At 43.3% G+C, this 19,423-nt stretch overlaps 1 protein-coding gene across 7 annotated transcripts in view; it reads right to left on the bottom strand.

Moving 5' to 3' along the window:
- The window catches only part of MEIS1 (Meis homeobox 1), a 110,507-nt gene that overhangs the window by 61,282 nt on the left and 29,802 nt on the right, over positions 1 to 19,423 (bottom strand). The window lies entirely within an intron of this gene.

The raw sequence follows: 19,423 nt of genomic DNA, 5'->3' as shown, positions 1-19,423 counted from the left end.
AGGAAAAACCACCTTAATTACAAAATACGCAACCCTCTGTCAGACCTTTTAAAGGGAAGGGCGTAGACAGACTTAATAATGTTTTTCTTGTGCTGTCCCTGGTGCTCCTTGCTGCCTGGTGCCCTAAATCCACTGCTCTTGTTCTTCCAGCAAAAGCCGGTCGCTCTGGAGGGCCCGTGACAATAGCGGGAGGCTGCTCCTCGGGAAGGAGGTGCAGAAGGCAAAAGGAGATAAGTAGATTTGACAGAGCCAAGCTCACACAAAATTTTCTTCCACTTGACTGTCCCTCTCCAACACAAAAGGCAAATCTGCTCTGATGAGGTGGTGCTTAAAAAAGGCCACAATGGGAAAAACAAACCTGAAGTTGAGCTTTAGAGCAAAGGCGCGGTGGCGTCAGCTCCGGCGGCCAGCAGGCAGGCACACGGCTGCTGCTCACACGGCTGCCGCTGCCCTCTGCTTGGCATGGTCAGCAGGAGAGGGGTGCTTTCAGAAATCATCTCCCACCACCTTGCCTGCGGCTCACATGGGCAGCACCCAGTAGAGCGTGGCACTAGAGGTGGAGGGCACCCATGGGTGTCACTCTACACCGACTGAAGCACAACCGCTAGCGGTAGCCATGCTAAACTTCACTCAAGCTCATCTGCACAAACTGGGATTAGAAAGCCTCAGTTTGGGTAGGGTGCAGCAGCAGCTGCTGGAGAAGAGGGCTGCTCGCTCTGCCCAGATTTCCCTTGCTCTACGTGGCTGGGAGGGATCAAGCAACAACCACTGTGGCGCTCAGGCTACTAACTCCCCTTCTGCTACAAACACTTACCGCCAAAAAGTGGAATCTACTTTCTCACCTCTGCTAATATCCCTTGGGTGCGGGGAGGTGGGATGGTATCAAAGGGCGGGTTGGGGTACAACCCCTGCACATCCAGCTGGCTGGCGTGAAACCAGCCCCTGTGGCAGAGCCTGGAAATTCAGAGGGCTTAGAGAGCCTTTCAGAGAAATAACAGCGATGAGGAGGTGGTCTTGTCTCTGTTCCTCGTGGCTGGGCACTGGCCGCCAGGCTCAGCACTGAAGCTGAGCTCCCTTCATGGTCCTCCCCAGGGCCACACAGGCACTGACAGCCCTTTCAGACACTTCAGTCCTACTAAGTTACCATGTCCCCTTTGGCTCCAGCTTAATGTATTCATGTCACTGCTATGTTTTTGGTTTCCTACAACTTTCTATCACAGCTTCTGGTGTTTTGCTGTTTGTTTTACAGTGCAGTTATAGGTTAGGATGTGGGTTTTTTCCAAATAAAAGCAAACAAACAACAAACCCAAATGCAAGTCATCCAGGAACAAACAGATGTCAGAGAGTCCAAAACATACAATGAAGGTGAAAGTAAAGTCAGATCAATGCTGGACACTTGAAAACTTCCCCATAGGGTGCATGTGCGCCTTATTTTTACCTCTTTCACCTTCCACCACTATGTATTGCTAGACATCAGCTACCTAGGATTACCTTGAAAAGGCAAACTGATGGAAGGAAAGGGAAAAACTTCTGGTGCACTCCAGAATTTGGGTATTATTTATGTCACTACATCTAGTGGCATCAAAGTCCCAACTGGGGGAGGGATGAAGGATGGAAAGGAGGTAACTCAGCCATTTCCAGTTCATCTCTCTTTGACTCCACTCCTTCGCAATAATAGTGTTTAGCCAAAATCCCACAGAAATCTCAAAGCAAAGCTGGGTCATAGCAATAAGCCATCTAGTGTCTTAAAAAAAAAACCCAAAACTTAAATGCAAACATCCTTCAAAAAGCAAGTCAAAAAGATTTCTGGTGTTTCTTTTTCAATTCACAGCATTTGCCATTATATCTAATAGCAAGAGTAGTAGAAATGGATAGAAAGCAAAAACTGTCTGTTTTTAGTAATCTGATGTACTTTAAATGACATGAACGAGTAACCAAGAAAGTTAAAGAAAACCTCAGGCTCTGGCAGGCTATAAACCACAGGTATCAGCTTCCCCATGGCAGGTATTGACCACATGGAAGAATAATCTTGCTTTTCTGCTGAAGCAACCTCATCCTTGTTGAAAGGGCTGAGGACCTTGTCTTGCCCGTTCCACCCACTAGTGATGGAAGAGGACTCTCACCTGCCCAGCTCACCACTTGACCTGTCTCCTCCTGGGGCAGCCTGGCAGTGCCTAAAATATCACCAGTTTTGCCTTCAAAATGGTTCTGCCAAATATCCTGTTGCTCAGATGGTACCCTCTCAGTTGGCGTTACCAAGGAATATATTTCTACTGTGTATCCCACCTTTCTTGCCCCAATTTTCAAGATGTGCTTCTCAACTGATGTGAAAGGGCACACCAAGCACATGCAGACAGCCAACGCTGCTCCTGGGTAAACACCAGCAATGTCCCTGTGCCCTTCCTGTGCATGCAGTTATCAACTAGAAGGGTTTTATAGACATCAGTTGCCACGAACAGGAAAAGACTGACTTTTCTGAGCATCCTGTAAATGCTGGGAAAAGAGAAGAATGGAAAGGAAATGGAAGAAGCAACCTGGAAAGGAGAAGGGAAAAACAGGAGATCTTGGCTCAAAGGAGAGAGTTGACCACACTCTTAGCCCTGCCTTCATATATAGATGTTTGCTTTTATTAATCTTGGAAAAAAATGTGATGCATGAGCTAAGTCGGCCCCTAGGCAGATTTAACTTGGGTGACCTGAACATCCTCTGTAGATCACCATAGGTCTCTCTGACCTTGGCAGTGACACAAGGATCATATTTTCTCATGGATGAATTACTCTGGAATAATTCTGCCAATGTATTAGGCATAAATAGCCTTTTATTTAGGATTGGGCAAATACGTTCCCTCTTTCTGCCTCTTACCTCCCCAGACAAAATCTATTTATTAGGATAAGGAAAACCCCACCCTTCATTAAAGTCTGGGTACACATCTCAAGGGCCAGACAGAAGCTTAGCTGCTTCATGCTCATAGCAATGCATTTTCAAACATTGCCTTCAGCAAGATGCATTTTGGAGCTACCTGGTAAGATTTGTTGCTTTTGATTGCAGTGGTCAGCCTGCATATTTGCAGATGAATATACAAATATCTTCAAACACAAAGAAGGGGCAATATATAGGTCGACAGTGGGAATGTTTATCTTTGATCGCCAAAACAGAAAACACAATCTTCGCTGTACATCTACATGTAAGTGAAGAGCAGCTTCACTAAAACCAACCAAGTTGCACTGAGATAAGCAAAAAAAAAAAAAATCACATCTTGGCCGTGCAGAAAATTGACCAGTTTGGAAGGAACAGGTAAACAGTGTGTTCTTGGACAAGAGCCAGCAGAGTTTGGATGATGCAGACCTTTCCATTCAAGAGTTGCACTGGTTTTTGCGTCTGGTCACTTGAGGTCACACCGCAGAGCTCCGAGGCTCTGCAGAAGCTCTGCATGCTTCCTCCACATGACGGAGGTGGCTAAAGTGGCTATTAAAATCAGTTGTTATTCTGATGCCACCTGATTCTTAATTGCTGAAGAAATGGGGACTGAAACCACAGAAAGGTCTTGCTGGCACTAGCTAAGGAAGTATCAGTTTTTGAGGTCAGAATAACATCCCTTAAATATATGAATCAGAGTGGTTCTTTCATGCTGCATCTTGATAAAGGCAGGAAAACATTAGCAGACTATTTTGATGAGGATCAGGATAGTTTTGTTATATAGAGAGAGAGAGACACACACACACTCAGACATGCACAAAAAGGAAAGAAAATACTTGCAAACCTGTATTCAAATTATAATTATCCTGCCACAGTCAAGTAAATCCTAGTAAATACTATTTCCAGTTTTCACCATCACTCTGAATGAGTCTCTTCTAATAAACTAATAGCATGTTGAGCGGAATGGAAACACAATTTTCCAACCGTTTGTGAACTGCTTGCTTCATCCATACACAACTTTTGCTGTATGGCTGCCGACTTACAACCTGGAGGCAAGCATTTCTGTCTTAAGACTAGGTCACCAAGGCTTCTCAGGCAGAAAAGGAAGTCTCCAGTCACAAACCTGCACTCTTTCCCAACGCAACGCCAAAGCAATAATCACCGATTCCAAAACTGGCGATTCTCTTGAGACTGGAAAACGCTTTCACAAGTATCTGCCAATTATCTGAACAGTTGCCAACAATGCCAGCCTCTGAACCATTGCTAATCATGCTGCTATTTTCTATGCAAAGCAACTTTGAGTTTTGTCATTTATACTAACTGACTGACCAACTTCACCTGCAATTCATGGTTTAGGCAGATGAGAAGGGAAGACAGAGATTTTCATCTATAATTGCCAGTTGAAATTCAAAGTTCAGCTAAAAAGCATTCTTACCTATACTTTATTTAACAGTTTCTATGGAAAAGACTTTGACAGAACCACCATCTTTGCAATGAATATGATCTCAACAGTGACCTAAAGAAGGAAAAATGGACATGGAGAGGGCAATATGCTCTTGCCTGTAAGACCATGGGGAGGCTCTCCCTTATGCTCACCTCTCACCAGCCCAGAAGGCTTTCTGCACCTATGAGTTGCACATGAACCTCATGCAAGAGCATGCAAGGAGAGGCTCAGGATGGCGGGTGCTGTACATGTCAGCTTAAAGTTGACACAAGTTGCAAATAAGGAGATCGAAGTCTCAAAGCAGTCAACAAACATGCTGGAAAGCCCAACTTTCCGAGGCACTGCAGGGATCCGTGCAGGTTATGGCTTCTGTCGGGCAAGCAGAACAGCTCACTAGGAAGCCTCTGCTGGGACATCCCTGGAAGCACCTCACTCAATTCCCTTCCTCGGATTTACCCTGGAGAGCCATCCCTCAAGATCCCAGATAAGGCACGCTGACAAGGTGCTGAATGAAAGCCCGCACTGCCACTGCCAGTAACCTGCTCTCCCTCTACCCCTGCAAACCTCCAGCACTTGAAACCCAGCACCATCCCCAGCCTTTGCAGTCACAGCTTCCCAAGGAAGCAGCCCTGAAGCACAGTGGGGTCACGGTGCACAATCTGGAGATATTTTTCAGGACAGCATCCAAGTGGACTTGCTTGTTTTCAATATGAAAATAAGAGTTCTACATTTTGCACAGAAATTATTAAAAAACTCCTCCACCTCATCTGGTAGTGAGGATTGCTACAAATATGACTACAAAACAAAGCGGACAAATGAACCTTTTTGAATGCATATTAGCGCACTTAAATGGACTGAATGTGCACCTTGTTAGTTTGGAGTGGAAGTAGGTTTAACTTTGGTTTTACATCTAAAAGCAGGCAAGGAAGGTGCATGGAGAGAAGTCCCAACAGCTGCAGTGCCAGCAGCCAAAGGACCCCACGCCCAAACAGCACAACAAAGCAAAGCCCCGAGTTGTTTTGAGTATGGCCATTCCTACCTCATCAACTCAGCAACAGGTTTCGTTTCAAGGTTTCACTCACAGACCCTTTCATCCCATGAAAGGCCTCAATGCTGTTTAGTTGGAAGTTGAGCAAAGTGTTGCTACCAAGTTTCACAAGCCCCATCCATCAGGTTTTATATTTAAGTCCCCAGCTCCCAGAGTCATGTGAAAACCTTGTACCAAAACCACACACACACAGACAAAGCAAGCAACCTCCTGATGGCAGAGAAAGCTTGAAACCTGGCCTCCAAGAGCTAGGCATGGGAATACAGCCACTGTCCCATCCCGTCCCCCCCCCCAAGTATATTAATATTTTTTTTTTTCTATGAATGCCAAGATTTTTTAACACTTCAGGTTACCAATACAGGTCAGCAAAGACAACAAGTGTTATGAGATGCTCAGGCCAGCATGCTCAGGAGCTGCAGAAAACACAGCCTCACCCACACACGCAACACCTGAGCCCACTCCTCTAATCTTCAGTGGTACAAAACTCTTTATTCTGCTTCTCCACACTGAGCAAACATTTCCTTCCTAAAGAAATGAAATGTTTTAGCATAGATTCATCCCTCCTTACTCTAAGCATTTAAGTCAGACTGCCAAGCTAAGTGCCTGAGCGAGGCAATTAGTCCTCCTCAAGTCCCTCCACAGTCAATGGAGAGAAACAGAAACTCTCCAGAGGGAAATTCAGGATTGAGATGACTACAAGAATATGTGCATTATTAGCTTTGAATACTGCACAGAACAGTAAAAACTTACAAGCAGCGAGGCTATCACAAGGAAACTATGGCTAATGAAGGCTGAATATGCCCATCTCTGTTTCTAAACAAGATCTGGACTTCAGGGCCCCTTCTAAAATTACTCAGGATGGAAAGGCTGAATTTAACTCCCATCCGTCACCTTATCATGAGGATACAACCTCATGCTTCCTGCCACTGAGAATCTGAGAAAAGGCAAAATTCTACCTCTTATCATCAAATCAGAATTAATTTCTTCTTCCTATTTTGCCTTACTTGAGAAAACAAAAAGCCCTTCTTGATAGATAGCTAAATTTATGTCTTACCAAAGTGAATGTAAATGCAAGAAACAGGAAGCTTTTACTTGGAAACTGGAATTTCAAGCACTCAGTGGCAAACAATGAACCAAAAAGATAAAGATGCAATGGCAATGGTAGGGGACAGACCTGCCAAACTTCCTGCCCACGCTGACTGAAGAGCATATGTCCTACTACGATAGGGACCAGCGACACTGCTTGCTTTTATTTTGGTAATTGGTATTTGTTCCTGTGAAAACCCCTATAAAAACAAGTCAGAAGACCAGACAATAGTAGACCAGCCATCTCTTATAGCCCGATCTTTTACTTAACACTTTAGCAAAAGATGTAATCAGTGGATCTTTGTCCATTTATACAATTCTCTCTGCTGCGATGAGGATTGTATTGTACTCTCCAGCACCGGCCAGATCAGACCATCCAGCCTTCCCCATCACTTCAAGAGATTGATCCGATACTTGAAAGCACATTTGCTATTATCTACTCCAGCCCTTTGGAAATGACATTACACAGATACCGGGGGGGGGGGGGCAGGCAAATATTGCCACTCTTTTATTATTCCTGCCATTCCCTCGCTTGTAATATCTGAGAAGTTCCCAGGTCAATGGGATTATTTTATCTTCCTCCCCCTTCCTTTATCTCCTCCCTCACCCCACAGGTATCCATGTCCAAATGGGACATTTCAGCGGGGGGTTTGCTTGACCCGGGTCACTCGAAGGTCAAGCTTTTCACCACTTGCTAATGCAAAGCTTCCCCCCAGCCCTCCACAGCCCGGGAGTCCGGGGCACCCCCTCCTCATGCACCCCTCTCCTGGCCACAGGTGCAGATGGAGAAGGCAAATGCTCCTCAGTGAAGCTACAAAAGCAAAATCCTCCCCGTATGGCAACTGGAACATGTTTTGTGTTTTTAAATAAACAAAGCAAAAGGAGAAACTCCTGAAAAATCAGCTCAGCAGAGACTTTATTCCTGTACTAAACTTGAAGGATGGGAGGCTTAACTAGTTAGGAGCAACACAGACTATATTTTTGCCTACCAGAAGAAAGATCAATTTTTATTTAGATTGATTTTAAGATTTACATGCGAGAAATGGATACAATTGGATCAAATATATACTAAAACAAATAGTTGACTCCCATGAAAGCCAATAAAACCAAAACAAATTTCACAGATCTCATCTACCAGCATTTGAGATTTGTTTTATTTCATTATTTTGTATACATTTACGGAGCAGAAATTTGCTCAACTCTTTTCCACTTTTCTTTTACTGAAACAGTAAGACTCTCTGCAGAATATTTTCTACTTGAATATTATCACCAGGACAGCATATGGCAAACTAGCAGCAGGCAGTTTATCTTCATCCTCTTTGTAAGCTAAAATTAGCACAATGCTTTTGCAACAGTGTATGATGTATTCAGACCAGTACAATATACCTAATACAACTTCAGATCCATTCCTGGCTAACCTCCAATATTCAAGTAAATTGATTGCTAATTTTAACTGAGTATTAATATGTTTAGTATCAAGTTGGCATTTATCAACTTCAGAGGCACTTTTAAGTTTAATACTGTCATTTCACCTACACCAACTGCAACAGTAAATAAAATTTGTGTATTAGTAACACACAAAATTTCAATTCAACTGTGGGAGGCAATTCAATTTTTATTAAAACATTATATATGGAAAGCCATGCTGCAAAATTGCATAACTGTGCATACCCTGCTTTTCAGTGATACAATATAATTAATCGTGGTGAAGAGCAGATACACCCATGTTATGATTAACATGCTCCTCCTGCTGCAGCCTGAATTCCTGCAGACTGTTAGCTGGTTACTTTATTGGGATTCCATTCAACCAAGTCACCAACTTCAGATTTCCTGACGATGTGGCTATGTCAGCCCTCTCTGCTCGCCAGTCTGCTGTTCAACTGGGTAAATTATGGCCACCTCAGGGTTTTTTTAGCTGAATTAAATATGCGGTGAGACACTAATGTTAGCACCGCTTGCTAATTTGTTTCTGATAGCTGTAACACCAAGGAACTTAGCACAACACTCTTTCTAAAGGAAATACAAAAGGTCCTGAAAAAGCCCTGTACTTCGCAAGGGTGGTTGTTTTACTACCTTTCTTGCCAGGTTCACAGAATAAATGTGTAATAGTGGGAGGTAGTCACATCCAAGCCTCTATATGAACAAACACACACACAAACTATAAATATTTATACACTGACATTCAAAGATTTTGTGGCTCAGTCTGCTCACCAAGTGACAAAACAGCCCCCTGCTTTACCTACAGCCCATCACAAAACTACAACACGGCACCAAGTCTGACTGATAGTTATACTGAATTAATATTACCACTACTCTTGCTTTTACACAGCCAGCCTCAGGCAAAATTTGAATGGGTTACTCCAGACAGATACAGAAAAAAGAAAATGGCCAGAATCCTGTGCCAAAGCCTCTCCTAGGGCATCCTCACTGCCACAGCCAGGGACAAGAGAGGATAAATAGGAGATGCTTTACTAAGTGGTGAAGGAAGTAGGCATGAGCATAATGTTTTAACCCCACTTTGTTGCGTCTTTTCCACCCCCTGCAATTTGCCTGCATCTTATCCCCTACTCTTTAGCAAGAGGCTGCTACACTCTGACATTACAGTGCCCTGAAAGAAACACAGTTTTAAATGTGACACTTTACTTCAAGCAGTTCAGCTAACACTGACCACGTTATCTCCTTCCCCTGCTTTACGAAGGCAGCCAATGCAGAAGTGCACGTGCTATAACCCAGGGCCCCAGGCAGGAGCACCACAGTGGGGTTTCTCCTTCAGTGCTGTCTGTGCTGGGGAGGGAGGAGATCCTCTTGGCACGGCAACGAGAGCAACAAAAGGTTCTCCACCCTGCAAGCCTTGCTTCCATGACCTTCACTTGCTGACCAGACAGAGCTAAGATATGCCTTCTTCTGAAGTCCATCGGGACGCTACAGACTCCAGAATATTTTTAGCATGCATCCATGTGACACTAACTGCTATTCAGAGAGCTGGGGGAAGATTTAAGAATCAGTTAGGTTATGTCCACCACCTTTAGCTTGTTTCTGAGGTCATAAGTGGTGCCTCCTAGTAGGTCTTCTCCCGCCCTTCTGCAAAAGATGAATTTACAGCCCTGAGACAACAGACGGTATCAGAGTTGCAAGAGCCATCGCTCTCCTGTGGCATAGGATCAGTCACAGAAAAACAAAGGACTAAAGGACAAGTAGTTGAAAAGGCTGCCCCCACTATATTTTTATTTATTTTTATGATGTTTCTTCTTTCTGACACCTCCACATTATGCTTCTGCAAAGAGCAACCACAAAAAACTGCCTGCAAACTCTGTGATTGAGATTTTCAATGCTCATGAGGAAAAAATTTTAAAAAAAAATAAATAAATAAATCTATCTATCTATCTATCATCTGTGGCTATCAGACACCAGAGATACCACCTGGTGATGAGGAAGTTCCCAAGCCACAGAGTGCCGGAGGGTGGCAGAGGGCTTGCCTTGATGTGACACTGCTCCCACGGCATGTCACAGGCCCAGCCAGGCTCTCCCGTGCCCTTTCCCACCTCCCAAGCCCTACCAGCAAAAGTTCAAGTATGCCAAACTCAAGATAAAAAGGCTACATGGAGGAGACATAATGGCTGAAGAGACAAGCCAGAGAGATAGAAGGTTTTACCAAAGACACCCTTGTTCAAAGACCCACCAGAGCACCGTCAGGCATTTGCTCAGTCACAGCCCTGCGATCCCGCACCAGCTCGGGGAGAAGAGACATTGGGTCTATCTCTCTGGTATTTTGCATGGCACTGACTAGTGGGTCACCAGGCCAGCGAGAAGCAGTTCCCGATGAATTACATGGTGACAGGTGGCTCCGCTGCCACCAAAAGCCACAGGGGCTGCCCTGATCGCCCAGAGAAGGTCCCCATCTCATTCATGAATTTTAAAAAAAAAAAAAAGCCTGTGTGCATCAATGTGCTTAGAAAAAATGATGTCAGCATCTTACAGTGCTGATCCTATTAATTAATCTCTTGAAGAATGCCCCCTTGCCCACAAACATATAATGTAATGCCGGCTTAATCTTACCTAAAAAAAAATACAATGCAATAAGATTACTAGTCTGACTCTGCTAACTGTTAGAGCACTGCTTAATCCTGCATTTCAGTGCTTTTAACAAGCTCCTACAATATTGTACAGAGTTTATCAGAGCAGTTGTCGAGACAAGAAGGACTTATGTTTTAAACAATATATTTCCATCGTCTTTTGTGCTCTTTACGCATTATGTTTATACAATGACTTTCATCCCCGAAGATCTCAAAGCCTATTGCCTGTTCCTGTCTCCACTGAAATCTTCCTTTCAGGTTTCATATTGGAGCAGGATTAGACATGAAGAAGAAATATATATATATATATATATAAAAAATATAAAATATAGATATCTATATATATAAGGGGGGCTTATAGCAGTAAGATCTGCTGGGGCAGGAGGCTCATCCCTCCTGTCCCCCAAATGCAGCTGGGACAGGCGACACCAAACTGGCCCCCTCCTCCCAAAAAACTGCAAGGGAACCCACCTGAGACCCTGCCCAAAAAAGCAGGCACAAACGTGACCTGTGAAAGTATCATCCCCCCATCCCTGCAATAACTTTGCCATTGTCCCCAGGCCGCTCTCCCACCAGCACAGCCCCACTCCGGCAACACACACCCGCAGCGACGCATTTCCCAGTCTTTGCTGGTTATAGACATATTAAGCTTCCCATGGAATAGGAGAAGAAAGCTCTGCTCCCTCCCTGTAATTATCAAATCAGCCTGAAAATGAGGAAGAATTGAGAATCCTCATTATAGCACATCGTAAAACATGGTGAGGTCTCGCGCTCGCTGTATGTTACTGGCGCAGTCTGCCAACAAAACTTCACAAAGAGCGCAGGAATTCATGTTTGCAGAGATATTAAAGTCATAAAAGGGGAAATTTGTATTTTATTTTCCCACAGCCTAAATGAAGGTGAACCAAACAAATTTGGCAAAGAGTGCTAGTCAGATGCCATTTCCCACAGAAGCGTGGTATTTTCCTCTGGGAATAAAACATTTTCCTTCAACTACTGTTTATAACTCTTATCAGTTCAACAGCAATAGAGCCATCAAGTCCAATATCTTGTGGAAAAAAGTCAAGGTCAACAAGTACTTGCATTTTCGTTTATCTTTAGCTGCAATTGCTACTGACATTCAATTGGGTAATAAACATGAGGACTGTCAAATGCTCTCAGCAAACAGGTGATCCAAAAGCTATCAGAGAGAAAGAGGCTACCGCCAGGTAATCAAACAATTCTGTTGCAACAATTATGATTTGAGTGCATTCATTTACAGAAGCAATCACCTGTCAAATTTGAATGAATAGCATCAAACCATTCCCACCACCAGCGTAATAAGGGCGAGAAAATACAAACTATGTCTTACTTTCTTCCCAACAAAAGCATGCCAGCATTAGCAAGAGCCATCAAAAAAAGGATAAATAAAAAAATCCAGTATCTTATTTCCTGAACTGAATTTTTAAAAATTATTTTAACATAAAAACTAGAGGAGATCAGTCCAAGTAGCTCAATCTCATGTCGATCTCTCCCAGGAGCAATAACGGGTGTTTAGGAAACCCGTATAGATACAGGGGGGTACACAGAAGCAGCTGTGCCACAGCTCTGACTATCAGCACTTGGGCAGCTTCCTGAGCCAGAGGTTGCATCTGGACCAGCGTTTTTAATAGCTACAGAAGGACCTATTTTTCCAGAAATTGGTCTAATCTCTTTTTGTCCCCTGCTGACCTCCACAGCACACTGTAGCAATAAATTTAACCCAACACATGAAACATTTTCGTTTGTTTTAAAACTGCTAATGCTCTGGAAAGCTCCTGGGCCGTGAACACCCACCGTTAGTTCTTGGATTACGGGACAAGCACCCACTTTCTCCATACATAATTCATTATTCTAAAGACTTCTCTTCCAACCTTAGTCATCTTTTCTTTTCCCCTCCCAGCATTTCACGTGAGAGATAGGAAAATGGTTTACGCCAAGCAGCCTGATGGCACACCCTGTTGCACCACTAAGCCAGAAACACTGCGTGTTTACGAGTTTATACTCATTGCGATAAAATGTTTCTCAAAAGCGGAGACCATCTCAGGAGCATGAATTTGCTTTTTTAACCTCCTATTTAAAGAGGTCAATGATGCACACCTGAAAGTCACACTCTGCCTGCATCAGACAGCAAAAGACTCAGCTGAAGCCACCAAGACCTGGAGAAGCAAATGGGGATAGTGCTGGTGCCTTCAAGATGGAAAGCATATGGGCCATACGGGAAGCTCATTGGCTTCAATGAGCCACCGCAACCTAAAGGAGCATGCCCAGGTTGTGTAGGGGAAAAAAAACCCCACCAGAATAAAGGAACAATTTTTCTAAATCAAATCATATCAGTGATCTTCAAAACACAAGACTCAGGGACTGCTAAAAAAGGGTACCTTGGACATCAAAAACTTCAAATCTATTTCTACAACTACTTGCAACCAAACCTCTCTCTGCCCCATCCAAGGAGGAAAGCAACATGCCCTTCAGTCCTACCTGACTATACCCGAGTTTTCAGGTAACGGCCCAAGATGTGATTTAGCAATGTAGTATTTTCCACCGCTGTTCCCGGCTTGGCACGTTCAAGACCTTGTCCTCAGTAACATACCCGGGGCCATGCAGACACACTTTGGGGCCTGCAAAAGCCCTGCACTGCTGATGGGATAGTCAGTTCAGGGTCAGGGCCATGTTCTTACATACATGTCTATGTATACACAGACTTGCGCACAGCCACACAGATGTTTAATGGGCTAGACATTTCTAAGTTTAGAAAAACTTGCCAAGAAAAAGAAAAAAAAAAAAAGGACTCCAGCACATGAATTTTGCTGCTTGATTACAGGCAGGCCGAGAAGTCAGGAATATTTGTATTTCCATAGCCACTTTAAAGGTAAACCGTTCCCAAAGTCTTTTTCCCTTCTTTCGCTCTGCCAACGATGGCAATGGCTTCAGGCTGAAGGATCTGCCTACTGACTTGATCGCCTCTCTGCTCCCCTCCAGGCTGGAAGCCTTTCCTGAGGAAAGACTGAAAGTTGCATTAAACCATGCTGAAATGGTTGTGCTGGTTTTGAACTGCTTATTATCTCTGGGGGCTGACCTGAAAAACAAGTTGGTACTTAGACAGAGAAATTCAAGTTTCCCCTGAATGGCAAATGGGAGGAAGGAAGGTTTTTTACAAGGAAAAGAATTCGTTTACAACTGTGTTACCCACAATTTAGGCAAAACAAGCAACATTTTTAAGTATTTAAGTTAGCTTTGCCAAATTGAAAGGAAAAATGCCTGGTAATAACAGACGTTGGGAGCTAATGCGAACGATTAAAATAAATCCTGACACTGGGAATAGATTGATGCTTGAATCATGACAGACACCCGCTACTAAGTGAGGACACTCTCCCATGCACCATACTGGAAGCATAACCCTGCCTAGCTGAGACACGGAGACTTAACGCTGCCGAAATCTAACTTTAACAGCTGAATCAGACTGATGAGACCAAAAAAAAAAAACAAACCACCAAACCAGAAGGACGAAAAAAACAGTTTCATGCCCTCCGGCTTTAGAGCAGAATGATAAATTGACATCGTGTTGTTATGAGCGTAATCTTTAACTACTCAATCACTGTTAAAAAATAAAACATGATTCTGAGGAGATAAAAATAATTAATGCTGGTACTGTTGAAGAATATGCACCTACACGAAGAGTTTCAAATAAATATGGGGTTGTTTTAAATCCTGTATCTCACGTCAAAGAGTGAGCACAGGTGTTCACACTGATTTAAAGCAAACCGAGCGCTGCCCACTTGATGGAAAAGCAAGGAAAGAAAAGGGGATGGCAAAGCCTCGACAAGAAAACTGACACCGGTCCATTTCCAAACAAGCCTATTATGCTTAATTCAAGATTCACAATACATAAAGCGCCAGAAAAAATACCAGGAGCAGCCCCTGTTGACTAATGCCCTGTCTCTTCCAATCGAGGGTCACATCCAGTCTAACCGATCGCATGATAATGGCATCAGAAAAGGTCAATCAAAGACAAGCCGAAGCTTCCACTGCCTGGCTGACCTCCGGAGCTTGTGACAAATTGCTATCAGTCAATGTCAACTAATGACAGCGGCTCTTTGGCTAATCAATTGTTCTAAAAATGATCAAGAAAACTACTCGCAGGACAGCTCATTTTCACATCAATGCCTGTGAAGTATGAAAAGCTCATTTTTTTTGAGTTTTTAATAAGCTCATAAGTAAAGCAGTTACTTGGTAACAGGGGTCACCTTAGTGAAAAGACAGAACCTTTGTCTGCCTTTTACATATTCTTTTATTACCATATTATAGTAAAAATATGCCATGCCATTACTATGCCAGAGGGCTACATAATAAAGTAGGTAATACTTCATACAAATTTTTTTTTTTGAGATAAATACTTCTGTGGTTAAGGGGCCTCTGTTTGGATGTAAATAATTGTCAATACACTCTCCACATATTTAAATGCAAAGCAATCACCACCGGCACGCAGGTGACGTGCCTGCTCATTACTCACCCAAACTTCACGTGACAGAGCCGGTAGGGAAAGCCACGCTGCAAAATCCAGCAGCGCTGCTGGGAAGTTAAGGTCTAACAGCAGCTATTTTGTTCTTAAACCCATCCACCCCATGCAAGTGCATCTTATTCCAACTATTTCCAACAGAATTCACATTCGGTAGGAAAACTGCATGCTCCGAAACCCCCAAAGCCCTGCAAAAGCAAACAGATGTTTCCGCTTTGGAAGGATTCTACGTGTAAAAGCCAACGTGGAAATGCACACAGGCTTGGGCTGTGGGACATATACCACAGTTCTCCCCGTATAGCAAAGGGGCAGCTGCGGACTGGAGATTTCTCCATCCCTTCATCATACCCACCTCTCCCAGCATCATCTTCAGCCACTTCGCAAAGCCTCATAGCCAGGCCACACTCAAATCTGCATTCACGCATTAAATATTTCCAAAACAACAAATCCACACTGGTCTAAGGCTTGAGAAGTTCTGGCACAATTATGCTTTGTTTTTCCATTAGGAGAGCATTAGGTGATGTACATCACAGGGCATCACACCACAAGAAGCCTCTTGAGAAGATGCCGCATTGAGAGGGAACAAGGAGCCATCGTTCAAGCACGGCACCGCTTTTTACTTGGGTTTACCTCTTTACTTGGGTGACTCTCACCCACAGCACCTGTACTGCCGAAAAGGATTTACCGCAAGGAAAACATCCCTTGCCAACCCAACCACCCCCAAAGCAATCTCCCACCTCACCACGGAGAAGGGGGGGGAAGGGCTAAACAAGAAACATTAAAACTTTTGTTTTCCTCCAAGAAACTGCAAAGTGACAGCAGTTTCAGGTTACACCCTAAACCTGCCTTGCTATGGTAGTTTTTCAAATTAAAATATCTTCTGTGGCCTCAGCCACTCTCAAGCCATCCATAGGCAAGAAAGAAAGGAGGCAGGGCAACACTTAAGCTCAGGCATAATTGGAAGTATGTGAAAAATGAAGTGTCAGTTCGGTCAATAAAGGGCAAAGGTGAAGGGGAACTGCAGCCCAAACTCGGTGCGAAATGTGCTCATTAAGACACCCAATCCGCGGGCTTCTGCTCACCTATCCCATTAGTCATCGGCCATCTGACCGCTTCAAATGCCTTGCCTCCCTGCTCTTATTACTTTTCTTCTCCCATGTTAAAAAAAAAAAAAAAAAAAAAAAAAAAAGGTGAGCTGGTACATAAATCCTTGCTCAGTCATCTGGAACATAATGTGGCCCTTCTCTCCACCTCCATCCGGCTCTGCCGCCTGCCTTCGCAGCCTCCAAACAACTGCCTTGAGATTCCCGGCAATAATAAACGCAATTGCCTTTTTGCCTATAGGTTGTCTGAACTCCTACAAAAGCCTGAAAAAAAACCCATTGCAGCCATTGATACATTTTTATAAAGAAATATCACCGCTTTCTACTCCCAGCTTGAAAGAGCAACAATTATTTGGAGGTTAAAAAAATTTTGAACCCAGGCTGAGGCTTGCACAAAAAGAAAGGGGGCAAGAAACAATATGCACAAATAGGAGACACTGACGGATTATTTTTTGTTTTCTTCTAAGCCATGTAGGAGAGCTAAACATGGGAATTAAAGAGCCCCACTCTAGATTAAAAGTGACTGTACCAAGCCTTTGTTCTGCATCCTCCTGGCCTGACTATTTGCAAAACAAACAAAATAGATCTGTTAATACCCCAGACAGGAATCTTAAAGTTAGGATATGCAGTAAGACAAGATAGCGTTACTGTGAGCTCAGCATCACCTGCCCATACCTAAGAACTTGCTTCTCTTTTTTTTTAAAATAGAATTTAGTAAGTTATTTCTCCACTTTGTAGATCTCTTTGCACCATTTGGAGACAGACCTCCAATGGTCCTTCATGGTAAGTTCAGAGCAATGGGAAAACAGCCCATGAAACTTTTTCATAATATTATTCTGCATTCCTGTACTATAACTATCCCTTACGATGACACAATACCGGGCCTTTATAAGAGGTTGCATCAACATGCTATGTGATAACATATCCTGCTCTTCAGTGGCACGAGACCCCAGAACAGCTCCCTAGCAGTTAAATATGGATTTCTACAATAGATCAAAGCAGCTGGGAGTCATTACTATTTCCTAAGTAAATAAATTTATATGTTAAAAAAGACTTTAAAATGTTTGCAGGAAGGAGCATCTCTCTCCTGTTTTCAAAGGTAGTCATTTGATGTGTGTTGTGCATAGGGACATAAACAGGTTAAAAATGCACTTTGTGAGGATTAAAAACAGTGATGAACCCTGTAAAGAAGAAAAATTTCCAAAAAGCCCAAAAATAGACCTTAACATAGTCTGGGTTAAAGACTAAGGGAGAAAAGAAAACTCTTACTAAGGGGCTTAAGCTTTCCAGTCTGCGTGCCTCTCTGAAAATGCAAAGCTTGCACTCACATCCTTGTGATACCTTCAGCCAGGTTGGAAACCCAGCCCAGAAGGTGCTTTTACCTACCCCAAAAGGGGAAGTAGGTTGTCAGAACAACCTAAAAATAGACAGTTTTAGAGGGTTATATTTCTGGCAATTAGATTTGGGTTTTTTTAAATGGCAAATGTGCTCCTGACAGATGGAACCAAAAGGACCTTTTACAAACTCCTAAAAATAGGGAAGCCCATAATATACTGAATATATGTCATGCAATGCATGCTTCTCAAGTTAACTCCTGTGCTCGCAAGCATGAATGTGCAGGTCCCCAGCCTTTCGCTGCCACCCCTCTGTGGCACCCAGCTGCTGCGGCAGTGCCATGCTGGCTGCTTCTGCTGCCAAGAAAAGCATCCAGCAGAGGTGAACACCAGAGTTTGACCACAGTGTTGCCACTCATAAGGCCACAGAAGAAAAGCCTCCAAATCACGGCATTTTGAACTTACATGTAGTTGAGGAGAGGCAGGGTATTTGCTATCTTTTTCTTCTCTTCCCTTTTGGTCATTCAGGATCATGGTTTTTTACTTCTTCCCCATGCGGGAAGGCTAAAACCAGGTTTGGTTTTTTTTTTACAGGAGGTGTATATGCAGGCATGGGTGTGCTTAAACAAATGAGATTCCCCTATAACCTCAACCTTCAGAGAGCTTCGAGCAAACAAGACATAAAGCAAGGCTCAGTGAGACCACCGCTGCCCTTCCCACATCCCTGTTCCTCAAAAAAAGGCCATTTCCATAGGTGGCAAGTGGCCTGAAGGCAAGCCTCAATAACAGAGACCCCCTGGACAGGGTCTCCTTTCCAAAGCTTCTTTCCCAGACTTGACCTGAGAGGTCCAGTTAGCAAATTCCCTTTTTTTTACTCTTTCCTAAAGTTTTAATGCAATGAGCCTTCTTCTCGAAACGCATCTATCAAGCGCTGGCAGCAATTCCAGCCTCAATAAACCTTACTCTGGCATTTGGGTAAAAGTCTCAGAACCAGCTAAAGCATCCCTGTCAAGTCTTTCTGCGGATATTTAATAGGACTCAAGCTCTAAAGTCACTTTAGAAAACCCTTTCTGACTGAGATTATAGCATGCACCTTGCTAGGAGCTGACCAGGATGGCGATGATAAAACATCAGATACAACTGGCACTGCAGACTAATAAAATGCCACATTGAGGAGAAAATGAAGACCAAAAATCTTAAAAAGTATACCAGGAAGTGAGTAGCTCGATTTCCAAAGGGCCCAAGAGGTTTAGGAGCATGCTGGCAAGCCTCCCCGCAGATGTTTTGTCCACGCACATATACACATGAACACGCGCACATCCGTCTAGTAAGAGAACAGCCCTATCCGAGCACAAAAAACCCCTCCAAACACCATGTTTTAGTTCAAAGCCTGTTTCTGCAGCAGCTTTTTCACCCTTAAAAAACCCGTGGATTTAAAGTTTGCTCCGAAAGCAAGAGGCTCTAATGAACATGTTGACACCACTTCAACTATAGCATTGTGAACAGCATCACTAGAATATATATGTATACATACTTGAAAGAAAAAAGGCCCCCTGAATTTATGTTGCATATCATTTTCCAGTAAAAGTCAGAGGTCAGAAGGTTACCAGTTTCTGCCTCAGCTCTGCAACAGTTTACTATTCCAGGCCCCATTTTTACTAGGCTATACTTGCGATGAAGTCAGCAACTTTTCTTTAAACAATAAAGTGTCTCAAATACTTAAAATCCTATAAAAGAGATGTTATTCACCATGTACGTTAGGTCCATGTGTATAAAAAATTAAAATATACTGTTTAGTTTAAAAACTAATCTTGTTAAATGCAGACTTTGCAACGCTAATCAGTACTGTTCAACCTTTTTTTGGAAACACAATTCCTTTGTT

This window comes from Haliaeetus albicilla, chromosome 7 (assembly GCF_947461875.1).
Source record: "Haliaeetus albicilla chromosome 7, bHalAlb1.1, whole genome shotgun sequence".
NCBI classification, from domain to species: domain Eukaryota; kingdom Metazoa; phylum Chordata; class Aves; order Accipitriformes; family Accipitridae; genus Haliaeetus; species Haliaeetus albicilla.
This window is presented reverse-complemented; position numbering and strand designations above follow the sequence as displayed.